The sequence below is a fragment of the Gouania willdenowi genome, chromosome 11 (genome assembly GCF_900634775.1).
Source record: "Gouania willdenowi chromosome 11, fGouWil2.1, whole genome shotgun sequence".
Lineage (NCBI taxonomy): Eukaryota > Metazoa > Chordata > Actinopteri > Blenniiformes > Gobiesocidae > Gouania > Gouania willdenowi.
Genome location: NC_041054.1, coordinates 9459584 through 9473283, shown reverse-complemented (window position 1 = coordinate 9473283; position 13700 = coordinate 9459584). Strand labels below are relative to the sequence as shown.

General features: G+C 35.9%; 1 protein-coding gene across 1 annotated transcript in view; it reads right to left on the bottom strand.

Annotated features, from left to right (window-relative positions):
- The window catches only part of csmd3b (CUB and Sushi multiple domains 3b), a 434915-nt gene that overhangs the window by 364877 nt on the left and 56338 nt on the right, over positions 1-13700 (bottom strand).

The following is a 13700-nucleotide window of genomic DNA, read 5'->3' as shown; positions in this document are numbered from 1 at the left end:
AGGCGATGAGAATAAGTAAGCAATCCCTTCCCTTTATACGTTTGAAGAAAAAAAAAAAAAAAAAAAGCTGCTTTCTCAGGAAGTGGGTCACTGAGAGCAGGAAAAGAATGCAAAGCAGTGAATTTTTTTGTTGTTGTTGGTGAATACAACCCACATTGAAGTGGACGGAGAGGGAGACAAAGACAACATGGTTTGGTTTTAGAAATTGAAACATTTCAAAAGAGCTTTTTTAATTGCAATTAAAAAAAAAAAAAAACCTTTAATGAGGCATCGGTTAGCTCATCATAATTATCGCCTCGATGGAGTGCTCCTTCATACATAAGTAAGTATGAATACATAAAAAACATATATGGCCCCGTACATAATATCCTCACTGATTGATGAGTAGCATACAGTGCAAAGGATTAATGAGACTGAGAAAAGAGAAGACGCTACAGTCCTATGGGGTTATTATTGAACAGTGTCATCATCTTCAATTTGACTAATGAGCTACTATTCAGAAAAAGAATCAACACATCTTTACACAGTCTTCTCTCATCCTCCCACGTAATCTTTACCAAGTAGAGTCACCGACTGACATTTACTCATCTACTGTATTTGATACGCTCTGCTTTACTTCGCCTTTTTTGATTAATGCACACCCCCTCGTGTACACTGTTTTTGTCCATCACTGTCTTTATTCCCTTTGCTTGGCCAAGCAAACATTTTTTTTTCTTCTTTATCCTCCCTCTCACTCTTAAAAAGTAAAGTAGGATATGTCGGATTGGTTAGTGTCATGCAAGCGCAGTAAAAAACTAGCCCAGTTTTTAATCATTGTTTACATGATGTTAGAGTATGGAAGCGTTTAATAAATCTGAACTGACACAAATAACAATTTGTTTCTTCTTAACTTTTTGTTTTACCCTAATTTTACAAATATTACTACAATTTCTTTTGTAAAAAAAGAAAAAAAAAAAAAAACACCCAAGAAATTCAGCAGCCCTCGAGTGAATTTATAAATAAATGATAAAATATGTATGGCACTGATAATATCAAAGCAATAAATGACAGATACTCTATCAGTCTTTGCAGGATCTTCACTTCCAATTTATTTGATTTTGTGGCCAATTTTAATGTAAATTCTGGAAAAATGTAGAGTTTCTTTTTTTTTTTTTTTTTTTATCAATTTGAGATTAAATGACTGCCATCATGTGACATAAGGGAAAATGTGAGTCATTAAATGTGTATTTTTTTTCGATACCTACAACTGAATCAGTTGGTGATCTACTCAAGGGTTTCTTTGACTTTTTTGCTTTCTGCTGCAGGCCGAATTGGATTCTCTAAAGGGCCAGACATGGCCCCCGGGCCTTGAGTTTGACAACTAATGAGTCCCTCTGGGTGTACCTGAGGCTAATAAGTGACCCAACAGATTATTCAAGTCAGTGTATATATTTTTTGTGGTATTTTATATAGATTAGTATTATAATCAAACAAAAATAACAATAGCATTTATATTACAAATAATTTATTTCAGAATTCCATCTTATAAATAAACATTCCCTATATTCTAATTTAGAATTTTGATGAATAAAAAGCAATAAATGTATTCAGTTCCAATTCTGAATTCCTGTTTAACATCTGCTGCTTGCATTTGGAATAGTTGGATAGAAAAGGCATGTCTGAGCTAAAAAGGCCATTATTTGTTCACGTTGGTATTTTAGCCACTTTGATGGAGAGAGTTGGTCAGCCTAAACACAAAAGAAGAGCTCTCCTTAAAGGATCATGTTGCATTTAGCCAGACTTACTCACCCAGATGGTCACTCTCTCTCTCACACACCCACACACAAGCACACCCACAACACAGTTGACATTTTCTGGGTTGCCAGATTGGTAGCAATGCCTATTTTTCTCACTGCCAATATGAATCCGTTGACCACCTCAAAACCAAACTTGGCAATCCTGACAGTACAGACTGTATCTCCCTAAATTTAACAGAATATTTGTTTTATAAAACACAAAATGTTTGTCTTTCTCATATAAAATTCCCATAAGCTACTTCCATGTTACACATGAAACAGACATCTGCCCAACCCCCCCCGCCCCCCCCCACCCCCCCAACTCACTCCCAAACTCCATTAGACACTGTACTGAACTCCCAACCATCAAATCGTAGCTTAAAACACAGCTTTTTAAATTAGCTTTTAATCTCTAATTATACCTGTGTTGTTTTTATTGCTTTTTACAATCTTCTCTTATTTATGTCCATTATTATTAATTCTATTCATGTCTCTGATGTCTCACCTTTGTAACGTGTCTTTGAGTACCTGTAAAAGTGTTTTTATAGATAAAATATATTGTCTGTGTTGTTTAAATGCTGACGATATCAATACAAACTCGACTTTATTCATTTTGGGCAGCGTCTTCTGATCTTGAAGCTATTCCTAAATCTGCAACACGTTAAACAGACTCATCTCGAGACATCCGCCATTTTTTATCAAAAGACACGCTTCACAGATTTGATAATGTACAGATTACGGCATTTAAAGCATGAGTTTTATAAAGCTGCACATAAAAAAATTCAAGATAAAACCCCAAAAAACGAAACCAGTTCATGTGTCTGAATTTGAAAACAAAACCTGTAATAGCACCGTAAATCCAAATTTCCATAACCTTGATCTATTCTATGAATTAACATAAAGCAGATGTGCTAAATCTAATGCAATATTTACGAGAAAACGTTCCCACAGGATCACAGTAAAAACTATTTGTCCTAGTTACATAAATTTGCTTGAAATTGTCTGAGAATTTAAATGCACTAATCAGCTATTGCTGACAACATTTTCCATTTGACTATTAAACTGTGAAATATATATATAGCCTGGATGCGTTTCAGTGACATGAGTGCCAAAATTGTAAAAACCATGTAAAACTTAATATCACTGAGCAATCAGCTCACAGCTTCCTGCTTTTATGATATACTTGCGGAGCACGTACATTTAGTCCTTTTTCCCACCAGCGCCATCCATCAAACCTATGGGGCACGAACACTCTCACCTAGCAGGTGACTCATAACTGCCATTAAACACATCTGCAGGGGCAGTGAGATGTTCCCTATGGGACCGTCATAAGCCCAGGATGTGTTGCTTTACTCTCCAAACATTTCCACCAGGCAGAGAACCTTAACAATATCAAGTATTGAAAATAACAGCATTCAATTCAAAATACATTCTAGGCTCTAAGCATAGCCAAATTTATGAACTCTAAAACTGAGAAAATAACAGGCATTCAATGCTGTTTTTGGCACCATGCATTACATTTAATCTGATTGGTCGGCTATGAAGTGACGCATTTGATTGTTGTCTGGACATTTCATTTTTGTAGTTTCACAATGTCTTGATCATTTTAAAACAAAACAAAAAAAAGATAATTTACTCAGTATCAATTGGGTGTAAAAATGCAACAAACTACTTCTTTTAATACATAATGAGCAACTAAACCCCTGTTTTCTCCTGACCTGCCACTAGGAGGGAAATTTAAAAAATGCCTTGATTATGGCGGAGCTCCTGAAGCAGTTTAGGACACACCCAGTCTATGCTATAAAATCTCCAATGAACAATCTATGCTATGCTAACTACGTAGCTACTCAGTACTCCATATACCCCTCTATTCACTTTTCTCTCAATCCAACCAACTCACCACAGATTGTAGAGCCAACAGGTGCTAGTTTTTATCAAAGGGGCGGGGCTAAAACTAACTGTGCTTGTTTGTGACGCAAGATGGTTCCAAAAACATCACATGATCTTGTTCTCAGCCAATAGTAAAAATCAATTGTTATAGCTCGGTTTAACCCATAGAGGGCAGTCACTCTGACATTTTACAACTAAATAGGCCAAAATGAAATACTTTGACTAAAATGTTGAGAGTTGGACCAGGATCAATCAACGCAAATGTATTTGTATTCAGCACAAAAAAGTGGTTTAGGGGTTTAGTTACTCTTTAAGTAGAAATAAAATTACTGATTTGGAAATATACCAAATAATGTAATTTCACAATGTCTGTTGATCATTTTAAAAGAAAAAAAACAATAATTTACTCAGTCATGGTTGGGTGTAGAAATGTAATTAATTATTTTACTTATTCTAAAATGTACTTGAGTACAAGTAATATGACTTATTTAGAAATATAGTCAAAAAAGTACAAGTACCCATTAAAGCAACTCAATTACAGTAACGTGAGTACTTGTAATCCATTACTTTCACCTCTGGTATTGACTATTTTAAAATACACCTTTTTGGACTGTACTGATCTATAGGGCTCTGTGATGCTTCTTCCACTTTCACTGACATTGTGTTCGAGGACTTGTTTCATTATTTACTGATTTTGGAAGAAAACCAGGAAGTCACAAGAAAGAAGTTGTTAAAGGTCCCATATCATGCTATTTTTCATCTCCAATTGTTCTAAGAACCCCAAAAACATAGTATTTGTTGCTTATTTTCCCAAACTCGTCTGTTTTCCAGAGTTTTATAGCCTCTGAAAAGTCTCTTTCTGAGCAACTCTACACAAACAGGCTGATTTGCATCCTATTATGCATATTCATGAGTGGGCGTGTCTATAGACGGGACACTGACTTCCTCCTCCCCGCACGGTTACGTAGGGCAAGAGGACGGCCCGCCCTCCTCCCACCCACTCCGTAGCTGAGCTCATGCTGCTTTATAAACACGAGAGAGCGTGGGGGCGGGGCGTTTGCCGTTACATAAATAGACTGTAGAAAATACATACATAGCACTGCGCGAAGGACGCCGAAATGCTCACCTTTGTGGGCGTGTCTGTTTACATGTCAATCACGGCAGAGAGCTTCCTGGAGGCGCGGCTTGTCCAGCTCAGTGCCGTGTCAACTTCGTCATCAAAGTGGGAATGTGTCATCAAATTAAAACGAGGTGTTTGGGCTCACCCTGCAGTAAGAAAGGAGCAAATCACCCTCTAACTAACGATTGAGGGAATCAATGAAAAAACACTTTGGGCATGTGTATGAAGCCCATGTTGCACTTTATGATGTTTAAAGCACAGAAAAGTTGATTTAGCTTAACAAAGGGCACGTTCACATGTGGAACTTGCATGTTGTCCTAAGGTTAAACACTGACTCTTTTATTAACTGAATGTTTTCTGATATGATATGGCATCTTACACATCTTGTAATTTACCGCTGTAGGCTTTTTAATCAATTTATAGATGGATACATGGTATTGGATACTGTTATACAATGGAAATGTATTTCTCATTCAGAAAAGGAATTTAATGTCTTGCTCATGGACAGCTCGGTCGGCTAAACTAGTCACAGTGTTTGGTAAAATGAGCTGAATGTGAAGACTCCTTCATATCCTCTCTCTCCCAAATCATTAAGATGAAGGGGGAAAAAAACCCTTTAGTAATCCTAAGCTTTGTCGCCGTGGTGCCATCCACTCATATTTGAGTCTATTTCTAAGAAACATTCTTGGCAGTGACAAGCAAATTAAGGCCACTATCTGTTCCATTTTTCACAGTTTTTATAATTGGGCTCAAACTTAAACTTGGCCATGATCTGATACCATGGAAGAAAAGAAAAGAAAAAAAAAACACTAAAGTTTAGAAAATGGTCAGACTTAACTCTGGCAGGGTTTCTTTAGTGGGGAAAAAAGCAGATTATGGCTCTTTCTCACCGCTGAGATTGATTTAGAAATTCCAAACAATGGAACAGTGAGGAATACAATCATATAAAAGCGCCCTTAGTTTGGGCCTTAACAGTCTTTCTCTTAGACATAATTACAATAATTTAAACAAACACACACATAATGAAGATTTTAGTCTATTACTGTGAGATCTTTCAAGCTGTAACCCAACATAGGTGAAAGTAATGGATTACAAGTACTCACGTTACTGTAATTGAGTTGCCGTTTGGGTCATACTTGTACTCAAGTACATTTTAGAATAAGTAAAAATAATTTCATTACATTTCTACACCCAACCATTACTGAGTAAATTATTGTTTTTTTTGTTTTAAAATAATCAACAGACATTGTGAAATTACAAAAAATGAAATGACAACAATCAAATGCATCACATCGTAGCCGACCAATCAGATTAAATGCATTGAATGCCTGTTATTTCAGCCTGATAATTTTCTAGATTTTGAATTTAATTCATTGGTATTATTTTATTCAAAAAATAATTGTACATTTTGTGTATTAGCATTTAGAATAATGAGCAATCTGAGCATGGATACAGTAAAGAACAAAGAGTTTTTATCGTAATTCTGTGTATGTTTGTTTTTGTCTTGCTCATTGTGAGGCATTTTGTGCATTTCTGTAGTCCTTTTGTGTATTTTTCCTGCAAAATATATGTTTTTTGGAGTCATGTTGGGTATTTGTGCTGTCATTTTGCATTTTTTTGAAATATTTTCATGTATTCCTATTGTCGTTTTGCTGGTTTGTGAGTACTATGGGTTTGCAGATTGATTTTTTGAGTTTTTCTTGTCATTTTCTGTTTTCTGAATATCATAAGATTAAAAAATAAATTCAGATGTGAAAAACTCCTACTGTTGGATTGATTCAGCACCAAGGACAGCAACACACAAGCAAACATGAGCTCTTCTGTATTTTTTTTATTTTCTATAACCTGGAAGGATAATTGTAAAGGTACATTTAGCAATCAAACAAAATCTTAATAAAAGATTAATTTATTTCAGTAAATATTGATAAATGAGAAGAAAAAGCTCAAATATTGCAAAAATCACACACACACACACACACACTGTAATGATCGTAAATTCAATGTGACCTACCTTACAATAAATTCCTTTGAAACTCTCATTTGATTTAAAGGTCACATCCATTACATAATTAAACGTTTTACTTTTACCTTTTATTTAAGTACTCTTCATTTCGATTTACAAAAAAGCCATTCTTAGTACAAAGCTTCAAATGAGGACAAGAGTTAGCAAAACGTTGGCAAACAGGACCTCTTAACTTTATGGATTTGGCATACTCAACAGGGAACTGTTCTGTTGACTAAACCAATAACTACTTTTGCTCTGTTTATTGCTGTTGTACCAGGATGGTGGTATTTGACAAGGCTCCAACTCCAGCTTTTTCCACGTTCCCTCCCTCTCTCTTTCCTAACTCTTCAAGACTTAACTGTAACAGTTCTGGGAAAAAAACTAAACTAAAATGTCAGCAACAATTTATTTCAATATGTTTCCTTTTCTTGCTCTTGTTCGGAATTTACTTCAGCCCTAACAAACATGTCAATATGAATTATTTAAAATGCTTTGTTTTATGCACAATGAAAATCAAGGCTAAAAAAAAAAGCTGTAACGGTGGCAAAACACTGTCAGATTAGGCTAAAGCAGTTTCAGTTAATCATTTGTTGTGTTTTTGTGTCATTCTGTGTGTTTTTGGCATCATTTTGTGTATTTTGTTGTTGTTTATCTGTTATTTTTTATTCTTCAGTATATTTTTCTCTTATTTTGCACTTTTGTGTATTGTTGGTAATATTTAAATTATTCTCTCTCAGTGTGTTTGTTTGATTGTTTGCTATGTCCTTTTTGTATGTTTCTCTGTTATTTGTGTATATTTTTTGGTGTCATTTTGTGTATTTTGTTGTTGTTGGTCTGTTCTTTTTATTGTTCAGTATATTTTTCTCTTATGTTGTGTGTTTTTTTGTCGTTTTGTGAGTTGCTGGTAATATAGTATGATTATCATTTTTAACTACAGATAAACATTAGAAAACCCCATATTTTTAATGCTTCCATTTGTTATTTTCTCTCTCTCTCTCTCTAAGTACCCCATGTAGTGCAATTGCGTACCCCTAGGGGCACACATACCCCCATTTGAGAAAAGCTGAGCTATAGCAATAATGAGAAGCTGATCAGATGTCATTATGCCAGTGTTGCTGTTTAATTTTAAAGTCGGGCCACTCTTCACATGCCTTTCTTTCTCCTTATTGTGTATTTACTGAATATATGTCTGACATGTATGTGGCTGCATACATCTGCAATGTTGTGATCATTCTTATCTTGGTCACCCCATCCATTTGACTGAGAGTCTGGGAACATAATGCTCTGTGTGCGTGTGCGCATCCGCACAACTGAGAGAGAAAAGAATGAAGGTTGCCACGGATATTGGTAACGTGGCTCTTTGCCAATCTCATTAGCTTAGCATGAAGTGGGCAGGCTGCCCGGATACATACTGTCTGTGCCCGTGCGCATGCTTGAGTGAATACGCGCGTGTGCGTGTGTGTGTGTGAGCGGATGAACGTCTCTGTTTAGGAGCGCCAGGGCCAGTGAATGCCACCACTTTGGCTGATGGTTCCAATAATGGCATTAAGAGAAAAGGAGGAAGGAAGGGATGTTATTGGAATTGTATGTAGAGAAAGAGAACACATGTACAACACTGACTAAAGTGAGAAAGTGCTTTATGGGACCAAATTAAAACATCGGCTCGCAATTACCCTATTATATTGTGATATCTTGTGTTTGGCACCCTAAAACTCTGCCAAGTGACTCCCCGATACATTTCTGGTGTTTTCACAGATTGAAAGTACAGAAGGGCTGTCACTTTTATAGCGTTTATTGCGATTGATTAATTAATTAGAGTAAAAAATTACCTTTTTCCCACTCCACTTTACCCATAATACTGATGCACAGACTGCAATACAAAAAGGGAGAGTGCTGAGCTTCTCAGCTTCGTTTGCGTTAATTATGGCTTTTAAAAACACCGGATGGAAAACAAAAGCCTAGTTGTGTGCAAAAAAGAGTTTCACCGGAGCTTTTGGAGCCACCGTTACCACCTCAATGCTAAGCATGTAGCAGCTATCACGGACAGCTAGCGCGTACACTCGGACAGTGCTAACTGCTACATGTCCATGAGTGACAAATCAACAAACCCACTGGATAAATATTAGTATCTGAAGGAGGGAAAAAGCAATAAGTTCAGTGTACAATGATTGCATTGCTCAAAAAAGTGTTCTTACTGTTTATTATGTGCTGACTTTATAGCACTATATATGGACCTGATGTTTTATTTCATTTGTATTTTTTATCATTTGGAGATTGACAAAAGTCCCAATCTGTTAAAACCTTTCCTGTTTCATCTCCTAACCGTGGGTTGGGGGGACACAGAGGAGATTTGTACTCTCCAGGGCCAGAGGCTGCTTCTCTTTCGGGGTTAACTCCCGTGCACCTCATGCTCGTTAAAGTTGGTACAGCGTAGAAAGAACAGGCCGTTTTGCTGTTGGAACGCTGCACTTTATTAACTGGCTGCAGTATATAGCATAAGACTCACTTCCTGTCCCGGTCGCCATATCGGACTCTAAAGCTACTTTGTTATATATCACTCTTTTGATCTGCTACAAATGAAAATACATCAAGCAGACGTCATTTCTCAGAATTTTTTTTTCAGGTGAGTTTAAAAAAGAGATTTTAATCTCTTGACAGCACTAATTAAAAGTTGTGGCAAAACAATGGCAGATGTTTATTTTGGAGTTTACGCGAAAAGAAAAAAATCTGACCAAAATCTAATGTTTCACGGAGTGAGGTGATATTATCACTTATTAGAATACTGGAAGCAAACTGGAACAAAGATGACAAGACAATTAACAAATCACGATAAGAATGAAGTACAAACACTTTTTTGCATCTGATTTACACATTCCACAATAAAAGTGTTTCCAGTTGAGATCAAAACAAACTTTTGAGTGGCAATAGCAACCTTCTAGCATTTAAAAAACAAATAATTATCTTTATTGTATTTATCCATGAGAACCACACTATTTTTTTATGTGATAAAAAAATGAATACATTGGCAGCTTTAAAAGTCAATTTTTATCTAAATTTATCAGTTTTGATTTTTTTTTTTAGTTAGGGATGGGGGGGGGGATTTTTCCACTCATTTTTCATGCTTTTAATAATTTCTACAAGCTATGCCAAGAATACAAAACACAAACATGATTGTCCTTAGTCTGCAGGTGAGGGCTGGCATGGTTTTGGTGGTTGATGCTGTCAAAGCTTCCAGCATTATAATTAATCAAAAAAAAAAAAAAAAAAAAAAATTGGGACTGTGAGCTATGACATCAAAGGAAAGTAAAGGTTGGAAAATCTGCCTGCTAATGAGCAAAGGGAATATCTCAATGAACTGATAGAGGCTTACTGCCTTTCATGAAAGTTAGGCCTTCATCCATCATGACACTCATCCCTCCATCCTTTCAGTAGTTTATCATTGGTGCCTCTGTACACACATCCATCTTTTCTCCTTTCATCTCATCCTTTTTTTTTATTCATCTGAGGGACAGATGCACTCATTCATATCATTTGAAGCCAAGTGGTGAGTTGGATTTGGGCCGAGAGAAAATGTGATGACTGTAATGGCTTATGGGAGGAGATGGTGGCAGAGTTGATTGTTTAATTAACTAATTAACCTAACGAAGTTAATTTAGTCTGAAACGATACCTGTGGGAACACACCTGCATTAACATCAGCTATGAAAGCTTTTTTCTTAACATTTTAAAAACACATTTTAGGGCCTGTACCAAAAATCAAAGATAAATAAATCTAGGATAATTGGCACCGAACCACGCATTCTCTGTCAGAGATCGCCTGTACTACAAAACGGGATATAAAAATGTTCACTTAAGCGAGATGATTTCAGCCAGATTGCAGCGTCGGACTAATCACAATCACAGAGAAATGGGTGATACTAAAACCCGTAAACATCCAGAAACATTTCAGAGACATACCGGAGATAGAGTAAATGTGGCCCCGTATATTGCATGCACAAGCTCCAATATCACCAAGCTAGCATCTTTACCCAGGAGTAAATATTTATTACTGTTTATTGTTTTCCAGAGTTTTATTGGGCTTTATTTAACTGCGAGTAGTTGGTAATAATTAAAATACAACTTTTTTTTAATAAAAAAAACAATGTTACAAAAAAAAAATCTTTGAAACATTATTAAAAATAAGTCAGTTTTGCCTTTTGATTAGATTGTGAATTAGTTTGTACTATGATTTCAATAATAATAAGAATAAGAATAATTCTTTGAAAATATGAAGAATTAAAATCCATAATTCAGACCAAAAACCACAATGTTGCTGCAGAAAAAACAGGAAGGAAGGAACACAGGCAGGAAGCTGTCGACACTGTTAATGCATAAAAGAGTGAGATTATACAATATTTATCCATTGGATAATAAATGGCCAGCGCTCTAATCAGTTAGCACTTTATACATCACAGACATGTTTCTATTCAGGTAGTCCTCCTCTATTTATCACACACACTGGGATGAGAGTGCATTGTTTCACTGTAGTATGTTCCTGCTGATGCTGTCAGCCTCACTATAGCTTATGAATGTATGAATGAATAAAAGAAGAAAGTGTCTATTTGTACGGTTGCCGTACGGACAACCCCTGGTGCTATTGGTGTGTTACCGAAGTACACGTACGTAGCATCTTAATAAACATGCGTATATATTGAAACACGAGCACAAACATGAGTAAATTCATATAAATATCTTTGCAAAGAACGCCTTGATTAAAGGTAATGGAAATGATAACTTCTAATATTACTAAAATTAAATCACAGACAATACAACTATGTACCGAAACAAATTATATCATATTATCTTATAATAATATCTTCATCATAGTTTTGAGCTAGATTGGATCCCTGCGTCCAAAATGAGTTTAGTTACAATCACACAGCTTCATTTGAATGATTTGCCTGATAGAGTTAGCAGATATTATAATAATGAAGCTGTCACAAAAACATACTTGAGAAAGGAATGCCATTAGCTTAAAAGTGTAGAATAATTGTTACCTTTTCGTTAATTTTTTCTCACAGCACCAAACATCAAAAAGAGATTTTGCAACACATTTGTACGTCACAATATTGGAAGTTCCCCAACTTGTGTCAGTTGGGAATTTGTGGCCAAATTACTGTATGTACTCATTTAATCTATTTAGCACATTAATGCTCAGACACTCCTGAGGGAGACATTTTCCTATATGCTTGCTAAACGCTGCACTGTGTTCACAGTCGGTCACTAAATGTGCTCGATGGTTTTTATGGTTGCAGGTACTGTGCAATGTTTATGAACGTGAGCCATATTTGCTATAGCTTAAATCATTGTCCCTCTGTTCCTTGTGTCTAATGGCTCGTTTATATTTCATCTATTGACAAATGCACATTTTTACTCGTTGAAACAATCGGTTCCCCACAAGTAACACCATTTATATGCACTGTATTTTGTCATTTGATGAATTTTATAGTACACTACTGAGCAGAGTCATTTCATGTAAGCAGAAGAATCAATGCAACCAACCGGCTACAAAAAGCGCATTCATACACACATTCTTACTGATCTGCTGGCACGTGTCTGACTGAACACATTTGAATAATCACTAATAAATTATTCAAAAAGTTAGGATCCATACTGCCAGCTTCATGGCACTGCTTCACTCACACTATTGTAACTTGCATACTACACATCCACTATTATCAGTGAGCATGACATTTCACGAGCTCATCCATAAAGTCAGTAAAATGATGGTCCATTGTTCTATGAATCTGTGATCTGAATGAATCTGTGCGCCATAGTATATAGTCATAAATCCTTGCTTTAATCAGAAATAAATTGGGTTAAAAGTGACCAAAAATGGTGAAAATGGGGGCGAAATGGGGTTTTAAGAACCACAGAAATCGGTTGCAAATCAGAGCGGTCAGAAACAGACAGAAACAGTGGTAAAAAAAAAAAAGCTTTAAAGTGTCAATATTGGAACAATTAGTTTAAACTGGCAAATAATGGGCATTACAAATCATGAATGGGATTAAATTGGCAAAAAATATTCATGAAATATGGTGAAAAAAAGTTAAAAGTGACAATAATGGGTCACCTACTGTATGTGACATGAGGTGGGAAAAGTGGTGGAAAGGGTTTATAAGTCCCGAAAACGTCTTGAAAGTGGAAAAAAATGGGCAGAATTGGGACTAATGTAACACAAATGCATTAAAAGAGCAGAATTTCATCAAAAAGTGATGAAAATAGGTTAAAATATGGTGTAGTAGCAGAAAAAGGTTAAAAAATAAGCAAATATTGGCTCAAATTGTAAAACAAAAAAAAAAATCTCAAAGGCATCTGGCGACCACATCCCAGTGTCTCGCTACCCCAAGGTTGAGAACCCCTGTCAGTACCACTAGATATGATAAAAAAAATTTAAAAAAAACTGTCAATTGACTGGAAGGAAAATTCAATTAGTTTGAAGGTGAGGGAACAAGAGAGCAAGGAAAGGAAAATGGTGTGTTTGTGTGTGAAATGAAATGAAATAGATGATATATATATATATATATATATATTGCATGGATAAGTGAGACACAAATACTACTGCTTGGCTTTGAACATTGTGCCTATTACAGATAGCTCATGTGTTAGCAAAGGGCACTGCTGTTATGATGGGAGTCCCACCGAGACATTCCACGAGAGTGACAGTTAGTGCTAAAGACTCCACTCTTACTGTACTTTTATCTTAAAAGTCAGGGTGATTTTAAAGGGTAAAATCTAAATGGCTACCTCTAACTTTTTTAGCACCAAGGTTTCAGTCTTTCTTTGACCTCAATTTCATCGCTTTTTTTTCCCCCCGAACTGTTATCTTGCTCAATATGCAAGTCCTTACACAGCAAATCCCAACTTGGTTT